An 18,032-nucleotide genomic window follows, 5' to 3' on the forward strand; every position below is an offset into this window, starting at 1 on the left:
TTCATAGGTCCTAGCATAATACCTGCAATATGATGGTTCATGAAATCAGAATCATCCTAATGAGGTCCAAATTAATCCAATGTCATCTATTCCCTGACCAATTCGCTAATCCAGTAGTGATTTATAGTAGTGATGTTTGTATTCTATCATCTCCTTTTCATTGATTGGCTAGTGTAATTCAATTATTCTTTATATATCTTGTATATATTTACATAGTAAAGAAAAAGTGAGTTTTAAAACAACTCTTCTTGAAAGAGTCTCCCTAGCATATTGAATTAATAACAGAAGCCATTGATGGAAACTTCACACAAAAAGATTTTAACCCTTAGTCTCTGGTCTTAGATCTCCCTAATTGGTAAATTATCTTGATTTCTGATTACTTTCTTGAGATTAGTCCATTTAGGACTATGTAGGAGAGCAACTTCTTGCCACTTGAGAAGTAGTGATGGGACTCTAGGATTACATTTGTTTCATTTTGTGTGTGTGTGTGTGTGAATGAGAGTGTTTACTGCCTCTTGCAGTGTGGGCCAGAGTACACTCCTTTTCTTGGGAAAAATGTTCCCTAACCACTTTTTTTTTTGAGGAAGATTAACCCTGAGATAACATCCATGCCCATCTTCCTCTACTTTATACGTGGGATGCATACCACAGCATGGCTTTTGCAGATCGGTGCTAGATCCACACCCGGGTTCTGAACCGGTGAACCCCAGGCTGCCAAGAAGCGGAACGTGCAAACTTAACCGCTGCACCACTGAGTGGGCCCCCCTAACCACTTTCTCTGTGCTTTATTTTCACTCACACCTTGACCGGTGCTGTCCAATAGTAGCATTAACACTCTATAACATAAAATCAAAACTTTTTAGTGGCCACATTTGAGAAAATAAAAACAAACAGCTGAACCTAATTTTAATAGTATATTTTAACCCATTATCACTATGATATTATCATTTGTGCATGCAATCTATATAAAAATTAATAATGAGAGAGTTTACATTCTGGGTTTTTTATTGGTTCCACAAATCCAGTTTGTACCTTCCAGCTGTAGCATAATCTACATTCGTAACTTGAATTTTTTCACATATACATTCTATGTATTGAGATATTATAACGTTGACAGTTGTAACATAAGATTCACATCTCTAAGTTGTTGCAAACATACTTAAAAGATTTCCATTTAAGGATCACATAGGATGAATAATGAAAAGTTTCTCTTGGGTCTAGTAAGAAAGGAGTTAGTGCCGCCTTACCAAGGGAATCACCCATAGAATAGTGAGGGCAGATGGAGTGTGGGGGGTCTGAGGAGGTGGTGGGACAGAGACACATAATATAGATGATCTTTTCTCAATGGTTCACCACTACAGAGAAGGAGTTATAGACAGCAATTTCTCTGTGAAATGTGAGGCAAGTTAAGTGACTTTGAATATGTATGAAGGAATAAGGAAAGTGGGGAATATTAAAAACAGGCTGTAAATTACTGACACATAAAAAGAAAGTAAAATTTCCAGGCTTTATGGGTGCTTCCAAGTTGAGGTAGGTGATATTGGATATACAGTGGTACCAACATATGTTATGTGCTTTTCTTAGCAGTTAACATAAGACCAGCAGCAGGTAAGGCATGGAAGATAACAAGGATCTTCTGGGTTTGAAGTTTTACAAGACAGATATGAGCAGTAAGAAAGCTTGGATCATTCCAAGGTAATTATTGAGATCATAGCCCATGGAACCCTGGGATGATAGGAGAAGAGAATGAAGAGGAGAAGAGAAATGAAGGTGAGGATGTGGTGATCTGGCATTATTTCCAATCTTGAGGAACGAGTATCTATTGTATGAGCAGTTGAGTAAAAACTGGAAATCAGGAATTGGTGGTGGGTGGATATGTTTTCTGAGTTATTTATTTTTGCACATGACCATTTGGGTTGATGGAAATATCTGGGATGTGGGAGTGAGTCACTAAGAGTCAGGTAGATAATTTCACTATTAATTTAAGCTCTAAAGGAGCTCTGCATACCAAGTGGTCAATGGGAGAAAACATTTGCAAAACATATTCCTAGCAAAGCACATGTATTTATAATATATAAAGAGCTCTTACAACCCAATAGTAAGAAGACAAGCAACACTTCCCTGTTTGCCAGGAGACAGCAGATCCGGCATGTGATGAGCACCATGAATCCTGCCAAGCAAATGAGAATGATGGTCTAGAAGGGGAGATATGGGCTGACAATTGCTGGTGTGAGCCACCTGCTGTAATTCCCCCAGGGCTGCTGCTGTCCCCTCACTGTGTTGCAACACTCCTTGACATGGGTTGGCCAACTTTCATCATCACCCAAGACCCTGTTTGCATGGTTATCTTTTATGGGTCAGAGCATCAAGATATTCCCTCCCCACCCTGGGCTGGGGCTTCCTTGAGATTGACTAGAACTCTCAGTCAAGGCACCATTTCTGTTGGGAGAATACCCTGGAAGTGAAGGGAATGGAGGATTCATGTGTGTTTTACTTTTTTAAATAAAACTTTTCAAACACAGAAAAGTAGAACAATATCAGAAACATCCATGACCTCAGTTTAACAATGTATATTTTAGCCAATTAAAACAATATGTCTTCCAATGTGTAAATTCTTAACACTTGCCACCCTTGCTTCAATGAAAATGGATATTTTCATTGAAATATTAAAGTCAAGTAGACATAGTGATGTTTCAACCCCATTTTACACCTCTGAAAAATCAGGGAAGTTTGCTACATATTCAAGGCCATTATCACACGACAATAGAGTAACAAATTAAATCCAACTTATACCTCTGGGCACGGAGAACTGAAATTGGGCTGGACCATCTTATGATGGTCGCAGGGAGAATGGGTCATCACAACTGGCAAGCCCATGGGATCTCTCCAAATTTGTAAATTCTCACTCAAACACTTTCTTCTCTGCCTAGAAAAATATTCATCCCCTTCTCCTTAACTGAGTTGTTTTATACTCATTTTTAAGGCTTCTATTATAACGTAATTTCCTCCAAGAAGCCTTCTCAGATCACCACTCCCAATCATGGATTGGTCCACATCACATAATTTATAATTTTCAATCACCTATCATTGTTGTTACCAACTACAACATAAACTCCAGGAAGGTTTGGACACACAACACCTGTTGTGCGTGGGGGGAGGGTTTCAGGTCCCTGTACTTGTGCAACCTCTCTCCAGCCAAATTCTTACATATGTGTTGTCCAATGTGGAGTTGCAACAAGTGCCTTTTTAAATTAAAATTAATTTTAATTGAGTAAAATTAAAAATCTGGTACCTCAGTAACATTAGAAATTGGTAACCATAAATCCCAGTCACAATAGTGTAACTTCAAGTACTCGATAGCCACAGGTAGTTATGCACTGGATAGCACAGATATAGAACATTTCTGTCACCTCAGAAAGCTCTAGTTCATGGTGCTCATCTAGAGCAGGACTTGGCAAACTACAGCCTGTGGGCCAAGTCAGGCTCATTCCTATTTTTATACAGCTTATGGATGTGGAAACAGGTCCACCCTGCCACACTTGTCAATGCTGGTTCACACACAGCTAGAGGCCCTCACTGACCAACTGGCCAAGTGGCTTTCAGTGCAGAGATAAGGAAAGAGAACCCAGAGAGGGGAGGTGACCAGCCTGAGCTCACAGAGCTGTCTAGGAGAAGGCCTCCTATATTCCACTGGGTCTCTTTTTCTCTCCCTCAATGGTGGGTAAAGCCTGGGGGCCTATGCCACCTCCCACTAGCCTGAGAAGGTTCCATGCTCTCTCCGCTCCAGTCCTCCAGATTCCCAGGAACAACCCCAGGTATAGAAGTTGGAAACCTACTCCTGCCTCAGTGACCAGGGAGCCTTCCCATCCACAAAGACATGGATCTTGTCCAGGGTAAGGCTCTGTAGCTGGGTACCATTCTGAGTTAGTCACAGGAATTCCTCACAGATGGCAACTCTGTCCAGTCTCCACATCAATGATGAGAAGTTAAACAGACGGTCCCCCAGTATGGTTACTGTAGGGACAGACCTAGAAGGGCACAAGGGACGCACAAGGGTGTCTGGAATTCTACCCTGATTCTAGGTCTTGTTCAAGAGAACTTTCTGTAAGGATGTGAACATTTGTCTGCCCTACCAAATACAGTCATTATTAGTCCTATGTTGTTACTGAGCAGTTAAAAGGTGCCTACTGGGCGTGAACGAGGAGCTAAATTTCTCATATATTTTAATTTAATGTAATTGATTTATAAATAAGTAGTCGCAGGGAAATGTTGGAGAAAGGATTTCTGAAAATACAAAAAAAAAATGAGAAGACTGGTCAAAATGGTCAAAATCAATATTTTCAGAAGTCTAGAAATTAACCAAAGGCTTACAGCAATCTGAGGACTGTTGGTTAAGAAAAACTTGATTCTTGGTGAAGCGAGTAAGCACTGTGGCATTATAACTTACACTATTCCCATCCTGCTCTCACAATATTCTCAATAACTTTGAAAACCATCAGTCTAAGAATCATAGTAGCTCTGAAAACGAACATCTTAGCAGCCATAATGGATTTGGAGCTCCCAAAAGACCCATCCCCACTGAATTGTCACTATTTGACCCGTCTGGCAGCTCCTTGAAAAAGCCTCACTCTCAGGGCTTCTCTTTATTTGACTCAGAGCTTGCTCAGTGAGGAAAGCTTTTCCCCAGAGCACTTGAAGAAAAAACATCAATGGTAAGTGTTTTACATTTCAGAGGCCTGAGTGAGCTATACCAGTTGAGGCAGGCAAGAGGTGAGCAGAAGCATAAAAGAAAAATTGTGGGAATGAAATGTCCATAGGGGGCTTTGGAAAGCTCCACTGGATTTGTGGTTATGTAGAAGGCTGTAAGTGTGCAGGGCTCTGTGCATAACCAGGAAAGACTTGAGAAGGTCTTAATCTCTCACGTTTAGCTGAAAGTTTGGTTTATCCGAAAAATTGATTAATGTAATATGCTGTATTAATACAGTAAGGGACAAATACCACATAATCTCAATACACACATGGAATATAGGTTTCACAAAATGCAAATCCTTCAGGATGAAAAAAGAAATCACTCAACACATTAGGAATAGAAAGAAATTTTCTCAACCTGATAAATATCACCCTTGAAAAACCCACAGCTAACAACATACTCAATGGTGAAAGACGGAAAATTTCCCCCTAAGACCAGGGACAAGAGAGCAATGTCTGCCCTCATCTCATGTGGTAACCACATTGTACTAGAGGTTCTAATGAGGGCAGTTAGGTAAGAAAAAGAAATAAAAGGCATCCAGGTTGGAAAGGAAGGTGTAAAACTATTTCCTTTTGCAGATGACATATCATATATAGAAAATCCTAAGAGATAAGCAGATGAACACACGGTATGTGAACCCTATCCCAACAGGTGTATAAAAACTTAAATTGCCTCATGTGGTTAGTAGATACACTATTGAACAGCACAGTTAGACTGCTGGATCCTAAGTCAACTGGTTCTAGCCCCCATCTTCCATGAATCTTGACTAAGCCATGATTCCTACACGCCATATTCCGTGGCTCCCAGCACTAGGTACCTCCATGACTTCTGAGTTTACACAGACTCCCTTGAGGTTCTAAACCTGTTGGGCTCACTGGTTTATGAAGACGCTGGATTTTAGGTAACAGTTCTATATTCCAAGGATTCTCTTCTATAACAGCTGGAACTGAGAGACTATGGAATGGGAATACTTTTACAGAAGGAGAACTTTCCAGAGTCATTAGGTCCTGAGTTGAAACTCAACTGAATGCTAAAAGTTGACAGTCAGAAAAATAACTCCTGACACTGCTGTTTCAGAAGAGCTGGTTGAGCTGAAAGACAGGGCAATATTTCTGAGGTCAGAATCCCAGGCTCCGTGGCCTCTGAGAGTTTTCAGCTACTGAATGAACTTCCCCATTTATTTGCTCTTGTCTCAATGACACTAGACCAGGTATGTGTACCAAAGGATGTCTTGTTCCAGCCTATGACTTAGCTATGTGACCCTGGGCCAGCTATTGAAACTCTCAGTGCCTATTTCTTAATTTGTAAAACAGGAATAAGAACCTGTCTCCATGAATTGTTAAGAAAAGTCAAACTCTGACCACCCAGTGTCCATAGGTCAGTCCGTACATGAGAACAGAGTGGACAAGCAACTCCATTCTCACCGCATCCTCAATACTTCTCTTGTTCTATTGGCTTTTGGTGGTGCTTGCTGAGTTATGTCCTGGGAATAGAGTAGGTTGGCGACAGCGAAATTCAGCTGGAAATGCTGGGGACTGGGACCGATTCTTGGCTTGTCTGTCAGTAGATGAAATGGTGCCTCCAGTCCTAGAATAAACAGAAAGTATAAAATTCCTCAATCAGGAGAAGATTTTAAGAAAGAAGTCGTTCCAGTCAGGTCCACATATTCCTGGCAACATGACCTGAGCTGGGTTTTTAAGGGTGGGCTACAGAAGACCCTTCATCTCCCTGTCCACATTGAATCCATTCATATGTCTACCTGTCCAACTCCCAACCAAGAATTATGAGAGTTCACTAGGATGGGGGAAGAGGAGATTGGGCCTCTTGGGGGGCATAGTCAGCAAGTGCAGGTGCTGGTCACCCCAGTGGGCATCTGTCACATACCTTTTCTGACCTAGGTTCCTAATGGGGCTTTCTGCCTCTGGTCGTCTTCCCCCTCCCAATCCATTCTCCAAACATCACCTAGAAGATGAGCTTTCTAAAGCAGGACTCTGAAGGTGTAGTGTCCCCCCATGAACCATTCCAGTGCCCAAAGACCCTGCCCACACCTTTACCCTCAACTGTCACCTCTCCTGTGTCAAACTGTACGGTTCAGCCTCACCAAACTTCTAACAGCTTCCCCAAATATGCCCTGATCTTTCTCTCTAGGTTATAGACACATGCAGCACCACTCCCCATCTCTTCCCCCTTTCTAGGTCCTGTTCCCCATCACATCTCTGTTTCCTCATCACTTCCTCAGAAAATTTTTCAAGACATGGCTGTGTGTCCCTCCTTGAGGTTCCCACAGGCTCTAGAAATTCTCTGATTATAGCAATCATCCAAATGTACCATCAGTGCCTATTTACTTCCCTTAAGTATTTATTGAATAAATGAATGAGAATGAAACAATGCATGATTCATGACTAAGGGGTCTAAGAAGTCAACTCAGGATGCTTCAGGTTTTAAGTTGGAAAAATTGATGTGTAATAATAACCATTCCCTTGGGTGCAGTTGCTTGATGTCGTTTTCCTGCCTCCTGTTGGATGGCACACTTCCATGGGTATCTAGATAGACCCCCTTTCACCTGCAGAGCCTCCATCCATTACATTGCTACTGAGAAAACCCATCCTTCCTCACAGCCCCATCTCTTCGAGCCATGAAACCAGACCCCATCTTGCACCTCTCACATGCACATCAAAAACCAGTTAAGTTGCACCCAGGCAGTGGGATAAGGTATTCAGGATGTTGTCTAAAAGCACTTGCTTCACCATGAGGTGGTCCAGATTGGAGGAGAACAGTGCCTGGATGGTGGCCAATATGTAGTCCAAACTAGAGATAGAGACCAAGGGAACTCCTGAGATCCTGCTTTATACAGCCAGAGACCTAGGTAAAAGCAGTGGGGGGTTATCTGGCTGTCTCTTCTCCCAGGCTAGGAAAGAGACCCTGACCAGAAAGAAAAGGCTTCCTGGAGTTGGGAGTAGAAGCAATAAAAGTGACAATAATTAACATCTATTGCGCACTTCTGAGAAGTGACTTACACATTCCCTCACCATTACTGTGGTGGAAAGTATTATTATAATTATCCGCATGTTAAAGACAAAGGAAATGAAGGTTAGAAAGATTCAAAGACAGCACTGTGTCCCATGATCCCCCTCTTCCCCTGTGTGGATGTCCTAGTTTCTCCACCTATCCCTCAGAGACCTGGATTCAAACCCATGTGCACTTCTTGGCCTGTTTGCTTCACTTCTCTGAGCCTCAGTTGCCCCATCTGAACAACCGGAATGATCATTTCATCCACCTCATGGAGGCTTCTATTAGATTTAAATGAGATGATCATGAATGAAAGTGCTCAGCAGGGAGCTTGGCCATGGTTAATGTCATTATTGGGCTGATATTTGCCAAAAGTGCCAGGAAGAGCTGAAGGAGGTGGATGTTGGGGCTTAATGCTTTTCCCAACCCTGAGACCTATGGAAGGAGACAGCAGGATTACGGATGTAGGGGAGAATGGGAAGCATGTCAGTGACTTTCAGATCAAGGATGAGCCCACAGGAGCTCATCAGAGACACCAGCCACTGGCTCAGCCAATGTTTCCAATCTCTTCAACTTACATCAAGTCAGGGAGTGTGATACTTCCACCTTTGCTTTTTGTTCTCAGGATTCCCTTGGCTGTTTGGAGTCTTGTTGTGCCATATAAATTTTAGGATTGTTTGTCCTATTTCTGTGACAAGTGTCATTGGAACTATGATGGAGATGGCATTGAATCTGTAGATTGCTTTAGGGAGTATGGACATTCTAGCTATGTTAATTCTCCCAATCCAAGAGCACGGAATACCATTCCATTTCTTTGTGTCTTCTATTACTGTGAACAATGCTTTATCATTTTCAGTATAAAAGTCTTTTACCTCTTTGGTTCAGTTTCTTCCCAGGTATTTTATTCTTTCTGCTGCAATTGTAAAGGGGATTTATTTCTTAATTTCTCTTTCTGATACTTCCTTGTTAGTGTATAAAAACGCAACTGATTTCTGCATGTTAACTTTGTATCCTACAACTTTCCCATATTCATTTCTTATTTATTTATTTTATTCATTCATTCATTCATTTTTGTGGTAACATTGGTTTACACCGTTATGTAAATCGGAGGTGTAAATCAGTATGTTTCGATTTCTGTGTAGAGTATATCATGCTCACCACCCAAAGGCCAATTACAATCCATCACCATACACATGTGCCTTATCACTCCTTTCACCATCCTCCCTCCCACCTTACCCTCTGGTGACCACCAGTCCAATCTCTGTCTCTATGTGTTTGTTTATTGTTTTTTACTTATGAGTGAGATCATACAATATTTGGCTTCCACACTATGACTTATTTCACTTAGCACAGTGGACCCTCAAGTTCCATCCATGTTGTCACAAATGACCAGATTTCATCCTTTTTTATGGTGAACAGTATTCCATTGTGTATATATACCACATCTCATTTTTTCTATTGTAAAGATTTTATTTTTCCTTTTTCTCCCAAAGCCCCCTGGTACATCGTTGTGCATTTTTAGTTTTGTGTCTGTCTAGATGTATACCACATCTTCTTTACCAATTGGCCCTTGATGGGAACTTTGTTTGCTTCAAAGTCTTGGCTATTGTGAATGATGCTGCCATGAACATAGGGGCACATATATATTTACATGTTCATGTTTTCATCTTCTTTGGGTAAATACCCTTCATTGGAATAGCTGGATCGTATGGTAGTTCTACTCATAATTATTTTGAGGAATCTCCCAACTTTTTTCCGTAGTGGCTGCACCAATTTGCACTCCCACCAGCTGTGTATGAGTGTTCTCTTTTCTCCATATCTTCTCCAACACTTATTTCCTGTCTTGCTAATTATAGCCATTTTGACGGGCATGAGGTGATATCTCATTGTAGTTTTCATTTGCATTTCCCTGATAATTAGTCACGTTTAACATCTTTTCATGTGCCTGTTGGCCATGCATATATATTCTTTGGAGAAATGTCTTTTGCCCATTTTTTTATTGGGCTTTTCAATTTTTTCTAGTTGATATGTATGAGTTCTTTATAGATTTTGGATATTAACCTCTTATCAGATATATGGCTTGCCAATATATTCTACAGATTGTTAGGTGGTCTTTTTGTTTTGTTGGTGGTTTCCTTTGCTGTGCAGAAGCTTTTTAGTTTGATGTAGTCCCATCTGTTTATTTTTTTTATTGTTTCCCTTGCCCGGTTAGACTTAGTACTTGAAAATATACTAAATCCAATGTCAAATATGGTACTGCTTTTATTTTCTTCTAGAATTTTCATGATTTCAGGTTTTGCATTCAAGTCTATAATCCATTTTGAGTTAATTTTCGTGTACTGTGTGAGACAATGGTCTACTTTCATTCTTTTGCATGTGGCTGTCCAGTTTTCCCAAGACCATTTATTGAAGAGGCTTTCCTTTGTCCATTGTATGTTCTTTGCTCCCTCGTCAAAAACTAGCTGTCCATAGATGTGTGGGTTTATTTCTGCCCTCGTGATTCTGCTCCATTGATCTGTGTGTCTGTTTTTGTGCCAGTACAGTGCTGTTTTGATTACTATAGCTCTGTAGTATATTTTGTAATCAGGGAGTGTGATATCTCCAGCTTTGTTCTTTTTTCTCAGGATTCCTTTGGCCCTTGGGGGACTCTTGTTGTGCCATATAAATTTTAGGATTCTTTGTTCTATTTCTGTGACAAATGTCATTGGAACTTTGGTAGGGACTGCATTGAACCTGTAGATTGCTTTAAGAAGTATGGACATTTTAACTACGTTAATTCTTTGAATCCAAGAGCATGGAATATCATTCCATTTCTTTGCATCTTCCATTTCTTTCAACAATGTTTTAACGTTTTGAGTGCAAAGTTCTTTCACCTCATTGGAGAAGTTTCTTCCCAGGTGGCTTATTCTTTTTGCTGCAATTGTAAATGGGATTGCATTTGCAATTTCTCTTTCAGCAAATTCCTTGTTATTGGATAGAAACTCAACATATGTCTTCGTGTTGATTTGTATCCTGCAACTTTATCATATTCATTCCTTTATTATTTACTTATTTATTTATTTGTTGCAGTAACATTGGTTTATAACATTATATAAATTTCAAGTGCACATGATTATCCTTCGATTTTGGTGTAGGTTACATCATATTCACCACCCAAAGGCTAATTACAATTAATCACCATACCCATGTGTGTAATTACCCCATTTACACTCCTGCCTCCCTCCTAACCTCTGGTAACAACCAATCCAATCTCTGTCTCTATGTCTTTGTTCTCATTTTTATCTTCTATATAGGAATGAGATCTTAAGGTATTTGACTTTCTCACTGTGACATATTTCACTTAGCATAATACCCTCAAGTTCCATCCATGTTGTCACAAATGGCCAGATTTCATTCTCTTTCATGGCTGAGTAGTATTCCATTGTGTATATATACCACATCTTCTTTATCATTCATCTCTTTTTTTTGTTTGAGGAACATTAACCCTGAGCTAACATCTACCACCAATCTTCCTCTTTTTGCTGAGGAAGTCTGACCCTGAGCTAACATCCATGCCCATATATAAAGTAGGATGCCTACCACAGCATAGCTTGCCAAGCAGTGCCATGTCCGGACCTGGGATCCTAACTGCTGAACCCCAGGCCACCAAAGCGGAATGTGTGAACTTAACTGCTGGCCCCCATTCATCTCTTAATGGGCACCTAAATGCTTCCAAGTTTTGGCTACTCTGAATGAAGTTACCATGAACATAAGGGTGAATATGTCTTTACCTATTCATGTTCTTTGCAAAAATACCCAACAGTGGACTAGCTGGATCATACTGAAGTACTATACTTAATTTTTTGAGGAATCTCTATAGTGTTTTCCATAGTGGCTGCACTCTCACCAGATGGATATGAGAGTTCCCTTTTCTCCAGATCCTCCCCAATACTTCTTATTTCCTTTTTTGTTAATCATAGCCATTCTGATGGGCGTAAGTTGGTATCTCATGATAGTTTTCATTTGCATTTCCCTGATAATTAGTGATGTTGAACATCTTTTATTGTGCTTGCTGGCCATCTGTATATCTTCATTGGAGAAATGTCTTTTGCCCATTTTTGAGTTGGGTTTTTAGTTTATTTGTTGTTGAGATGTATGATTTCTTTATATATTTTGGATATTAACTGCTCATACCGTATATGTGATGAGCACGAGTTTGAAAATATCTTCTCCCAATTTTCAGGTTGACTTTTCAGATTGTTGATGGTTTCCTTTGCTGTACAGAAGCTTTTTCGTTTGATGTACTCTCATTTGTTTATTCTTTCTTTTGTTTCCCTTGCCTGGTCAGACATGGTACTTGAAAAGACACTGCTAAGACCGATGTTGAAGAGGACAGTGCCTATGTTTTCCTCTAGAAGTGGTGTGGTTTTAGGTCTTACATTCAAGTCCTTTAATCAGTTTTGAGTTAATTTTTGTGTATTATGTAAGATAATGGTCTTTCATCCTTTTGCAGGTAGCTGTCCAGTATTCCCCCATACCATTGATTGAAGAGACTTTCCTTTGTCCATTGTATGTTCTTTGCTCCCTAGTCAAAAATTAGCTGTCCATAGATATGTGGATTTATTTACCTTGCTCTCAATTCTGTTCCATTGATCTGTGTGTCTGTTTTTGTGCCACTACAGTGCTGTTTTGATTACTATAGCTTTGTAGTATATTTTGAAATCAGGGAGAGTGGTACCTCCAGCTTTGTTATTTTATTTTCAGGATTCCCTTTTTTACCAAACCAATGTGGGTTTGTTCCTGGTGAGTTAAATCAGGCTCTCCATCAGAAGTAGCTATCTCACAAAGTAAGGCATATTTGCAGCAAATAGGACACTATGAGGAATCATCTCCCAAGTCATGGCCTCCCTGAACAAAGGGAAGAAGGGACATTTATTTCAGATAAGAAATGAATATTCAAAAGGGTGAGGTGGGTATTTCCTTGTACAGGCTCAGTTTGAAAACATGCTTCCACATACACTGTAGGTTATGGTAATAAGGCCTAAGCTCCTCCTGGAGAGGTCTTAGCGTTAAAAATAAGGCAAAGGTCATAGGCATTGCTCTTGTGATGAGGCTTGGTCTGATTCAGGGAGCTTGGTGATTGCATCTCCTTAACATAAGGAAAAGTAACAACTTGGAGAAACAGTTAAAATATCCATACCCACCTTGAGTTTCTCGGGGTAACTAGTCGGTGACACAAATCCCTCCTCTGGTTTTATCCTGCACCTTGTTCTTGAGGGGCACAGGTCGAAGCTCCACGTTCTGTGACTGCTGAGCATGGGCCTTATCATAGGGAGCAAAAGAGGAGCTGAATTTCCAGCTACTCTCAAATAGGTTTGTGGCTCACCACAGGCATAGCCCCAAGTTGTTCATAACAACCACCTGTAATTTTATACCCTCAATGTGTTTATATGTTTAGGATCTGGGCATACTTGCCCCCGATTCCACCAGCTCTTTATAGTCTAGAAACTGAGTTGTCTATCCTTCTCTGATGGACCTAGTCTTGCTGCCCAGGAACATGCCACCCCCTTAGAAGCATACCATCCCTAATTGGTGTGGGGTTGGTTAGGATCCAGGGAAGAGCCTGGGGTGAATAAGGAGTCATTACTAATCTGTATAGTGTCACCAAAGCAAGAGTTTCAAAACAGAGTGGTTTGCAGGAAAACTCCGAATCATCAAGTGTCTGTGATGACCTCTCTTGGTGTTCAGGCGTGGGCGCCTTTTTAACTCCTGTGTGGTGCATCCAAGGGGCGACTCCTTAGTTTAGGGAAGAGCGTGTGATTAGTAACACCAAGCGAGGCCCTACCAAATAGGACATAGTAGATCTTGGGACAAACCGCTTTTCCAAGTTTTAAGGAAGACCCAATCTCCTGGCTGACATGGGTGGAGTTTGACCTCCATGGACAAGGGAAGTCAGAAGTTTCCATATTTATTGAGTTCTTCTACCACCTGCTTCAGATTGATTATGTGTTTGATTGCCATGGAAACCTCTTTGTCTGGGTTTGTAGCGAGTCTGAGTCCTTAGGGAACAGCCTCCCATGGGTGATTTCCAAGGGGCTAAGTTTCGGTTTGCCTTTTGAAACTACCCTTATCTGAGTGAGGGCTATTGGCAGTAATTTAGCGAATTTTCCTGCATCTCTTGGCACAATTTTGCTAATGTTTTCTTTCAAGTTTGATTGATCCACTCAGTTTTTCCAGAAGTTGTGGTCTGTTTGCAGCATGTAGCTCTCTGTTTAATTTTTAAAACTCTGGCTACTTTGGAGATTATTTTTGATATAAAAGTTGGCCTGTTGTCACTCTCAATTGATCTAGGCAACCCCAAATGGGCAATTATTTCTTTTAACACTTTTGTTACCACATTCGCCCTTTCTGACATACAAGGAAGGGCTTCAATGCATCCAGTAAATTTATCCACAAACACCAAGAGGAATTTGTATCTTCCAGGGGCCATGGACGTAACAGTAAAATCAACTTGCCAGTCTTCCCCCACTAAAGTTCCCCGAATTTGCATTGCTTTGGCCAGGGGAGGTACAGGATGCCTGGTTTATGCATTATTCTTCTGGCAATAAATGCAATGTCCAGTTATTGTTTTCAATAAGTTCTTTTATACCTGGGGTGCTTATGACCTTTGTCAGCCATAAGTATATAAGGTTTATTTTCCATAATGGGTAGAATCATGAGCACTCTTAAGGAGCCCCCAAGCTGTTTGGGGATCCAAATCTTCCCTCATTGGTTTATTATCCAGCCCTTGACTATTGGAGACCACTGATAACACTGTGTAGTGGTTTCCCTTACTTCATCTGGGGAATTTACACTGGTGTAAATTCATAGAAGGGTAGAATGGGAATCAATGATAATTGGAGAAGCTCTCCTGATATAGCAGCCCTTTTTGCAGCTGCATCTGCCAAATCATTCCCTTTTATATGCTCTGATTCCCCACTTTGATGGCCTTTACAATGGCCACAGCTACTTCTTTCTGGCCGTGCACCAGAAGATCTCTGGCTCACGTCTAATTTCTTTTACTGCTGCCATTACAAAGTTCTCTTTCTTTCCAAATGGCTTCATGAGCATGAATTACAGACAAAGCATATTTAGGGGCTGTGTATATTGTTATTATTTTTTCTAGTCCCAATTCCAAAGCTCTGATTGATGCAATTATTCCTGCCTTTTGGGTCAAGGTGACTGGTGTCAGCCCCTTGGCTTCTATAGTTTCATGCAGAGACACTACTGCATAATCTGCTCTTCCTTGTCTGTTACTCATGAAGGTGCTCCCATCTACAAATCATACCTCTTCTGCATTAGGCGATAGTTCACCCTGGAGATCACTGTGGCTAGAGTAAACCTGATCAATCACTTCTGGGCAAGCATGAGTAATAGGCCCCTTGGAATCAGGGAGCAGGGTAGCTTGGTTTAAGGTATGACAAGGTTTTAAAGAAATCTTAGGGGACCCTAACAGCATAGCTTGATATTGTAGTATTCTATTCTTGGATAGCCAGAGCTGTCCTTTAGTCTCTAGTAGGCTAGAGACTTGCTGGGGGCTCCACATAAGTGAAAGTTTGGCCCATCATCACTTTTTCTGCATCCTTGATTAATAGGCAGGTAGCAGCTACAGTTCTCAAGCATGGGAGTCATCATTTTGCCACAATAACAGGCTACCACGCTTTTAGGGGGTCTCAGCATTTAGGTTAGCACTGCTGTAGCTACTTCCGGTCTGTCACAGACACATAGGTCAAATGTTTTGCTCAGGTCTGGTAAGGCCAGTGTAGGTGCTTCCATTAGCAAGTTTTAAGCTTATTGAAAGTTTGGTGACATAGCTTATCCCATTCAAAGGGGTCTATTTCTGGCCCCTGTAATTTATCCCAGAGAGGCTTAGCAATTAATCCAAAGTTAGGGATCTAAATGCAGCAAAAGCCAGCCATCCCCAAGAATCCTCAGAGCTGCCTACAAATTTTTGGTGAAGCAAGTTGACGTATTACTATTTTCCTCTCTAGGGGAAGGCTGTGCTGTCCCCTTGAACTGATGAACCCCAAGTACTTTACAGTCTCTTTAGATATTTGTACCTTCACTTTAGACACTTTATATCCCTTACTGGCTAAGAAGTTTAACATTTTAACTCAATTTTGACACTACCTGGGGATATAATCAGATCCCACAGGTTAAGAGTTCAGTCCCACAGGGTTACCCTTTGCCTCCCATTTTAGAGGCCAATTGCAAGTTCAGGTTGTCACCTGTGCTGCTGACCAACCAGCCACAGAGCAGATGTTCCCACAGCCCCCTCATTGTGTTTGATTATTTTGATAGAGTGGCTCACAGAACTCAGGAAATCATTTTACTTAGCAGCCAGATGGAAGAAATGCATAGAGTAAAATACGTGGGGCAGGGATGTGGAGCTCCCAGACCCTCTCTGGGCATGCCACTCTCCCCAAATCTCCCTGGGTGTTTACCAACCCAGAAGCTCTCTGAAGGCCATCCCTTTGGATTTTAATGGAGACCCCCCTACATAGGCACAGTTGATTATGTTATTGGCCTTTGGCAATGGAACTCAATCTTTAGCCCCTCTCCTCACTCTGGATGTGTGGAGAGGGGGATGGGGCTGAAAATTCCAACCCTGAATCACAAAATAAGTTTCCCTGTTTTCCCACTCACCAGCCCCCACCCTTAGGGGCTTTCCAAATGTCACCTTATTAACATACATGCAAGTGTGGTTGAAAGGGCCTTGTTAAGAATAACAAAAGACACCTCTTTCCCCTTTATTGCTCTGGAGTTATTTCAGGAACTGAGGAGTAAAGTAATTATTATAACAAAATATGCCTCTATGGCTCTTATATGGGAAATTACAAGAGTTTTTGGATCTCTGTGCCGGAAACAAAATGAAGATATTTACTTTTATAAATCCAGTACTGTACAGCATTGACAGCACTACGGTCTTGAACAAATCTACATTCCCCAGTTCTAAAAATGCATTGATTATAAGAAAGATTAATCTCTATGGCTTCTGGCTTCGAAGGGTATTGTTTGACCCGGGGCCAGCAATCTACCTGCTTCAGTTTTACCTTTACTGATATGGCACTGGCTGCTCACTCCACCTGTCCTTGTGCCTATAATTCTGAGTTAGCTCAACTTAAAACATTTAGGGGACTCTCTTCCTTCTCAGGTGCTGGTGTATCCTGTAATCGGGCCATAAGCTCAACTCCCTAATGTTTTGGGTCTTGGATCTCTACTTTATCTTTTTCCCAGCTTATTGAGGCCCCTAACTTAGCTAGCCTGTCCCTCCCTAGAGGGGGAACAGGGCATTCTGGTACATACAGAAAGAAATGCTTAAGTACTTTTTATCCTGTTTCGTAGGTCAAGGGGCTCCAGAAAACTTTTGGTCTCTCCTTCGCCTGATACTCCTTTGATGCTACATCTTTTTCTTTTTGAAAGGTTTCTCTTTTTGGCATTCAGCACTGAGAATGTGGCTCCAGTATCGAGAAAAAATTTTAACATGTTCTCCTCCTACTCCCAAGGTCACCCAGGGCTCCTAGAGCCAACTGGGGAGCCCCATGGCCCTGTCACGTCCCATCTGTGGTCAAGGGAAGATGCTATGGCTTGGTCCTGTTCAATCTCTTCCCTCTCTGGTGATGGTTGGGACAGTGCTGCTGCTAATGCCCTTCCTGTTTGCAGTACACACACCCAAATTTGTTGGTGGCTTTCTGGTCACTAGTTGGGGGCTGAGGTCACTCACTCCTTCTCTTCCGCAGGTTACCTTGAGCAGACCTGAAGGGCCACACCTAACAGGGTGGCTTGCCTTTTCATCTTCTTGTCTTCTGCTTCGTGATCATCAGGATCATTGGGATTCCACCCAGCATCAGTCCCTGGCACAGTCTGTTCACTAAGCCTGCAAATGGCTGATCCTGGGTCATATTCATTATATGCTTGTTCTCTAGCTTTTAACAGAACAGCTGACTTTTCCTCAGCCATAAGGAGAGTAGATAACAGTCTTTGTATATCTGCCAAGCTTGGATTATGAGTGGCAGATTTATGATTTCCTCTGAGTCAGCTCTCAATCCTTTGGTGTGTGCCTTCCAATTATACAAATCAGAGAGGAAAAGGGGATGTGCACATTAATAAGTTTCTCCTCACAGTCCGGCTCCTGTCTTAGGGGAAATATCCCAGATTTGTAACTGGTTCCTAATGTAGTTGTACTATCCGGAAGAAAAGGGTGAGTGTCTTTGGTTGTTGGAGAGTCTAATTCCCTGTGGAAGGATTGCTCGGT

Source organism: Equus caballus, chromosome X (genome assembly GCF_041296265.1).
Source record: "Equus caballus isolate H_3958 breed thoroughbred chromosome X, TB-T2T, whole genome shotgun sequence".
NCBI lineage: Eukaryota > Metazoa > Chordata > Mammalia > Perissodactyla > Equidae > Equus > Equus caballus.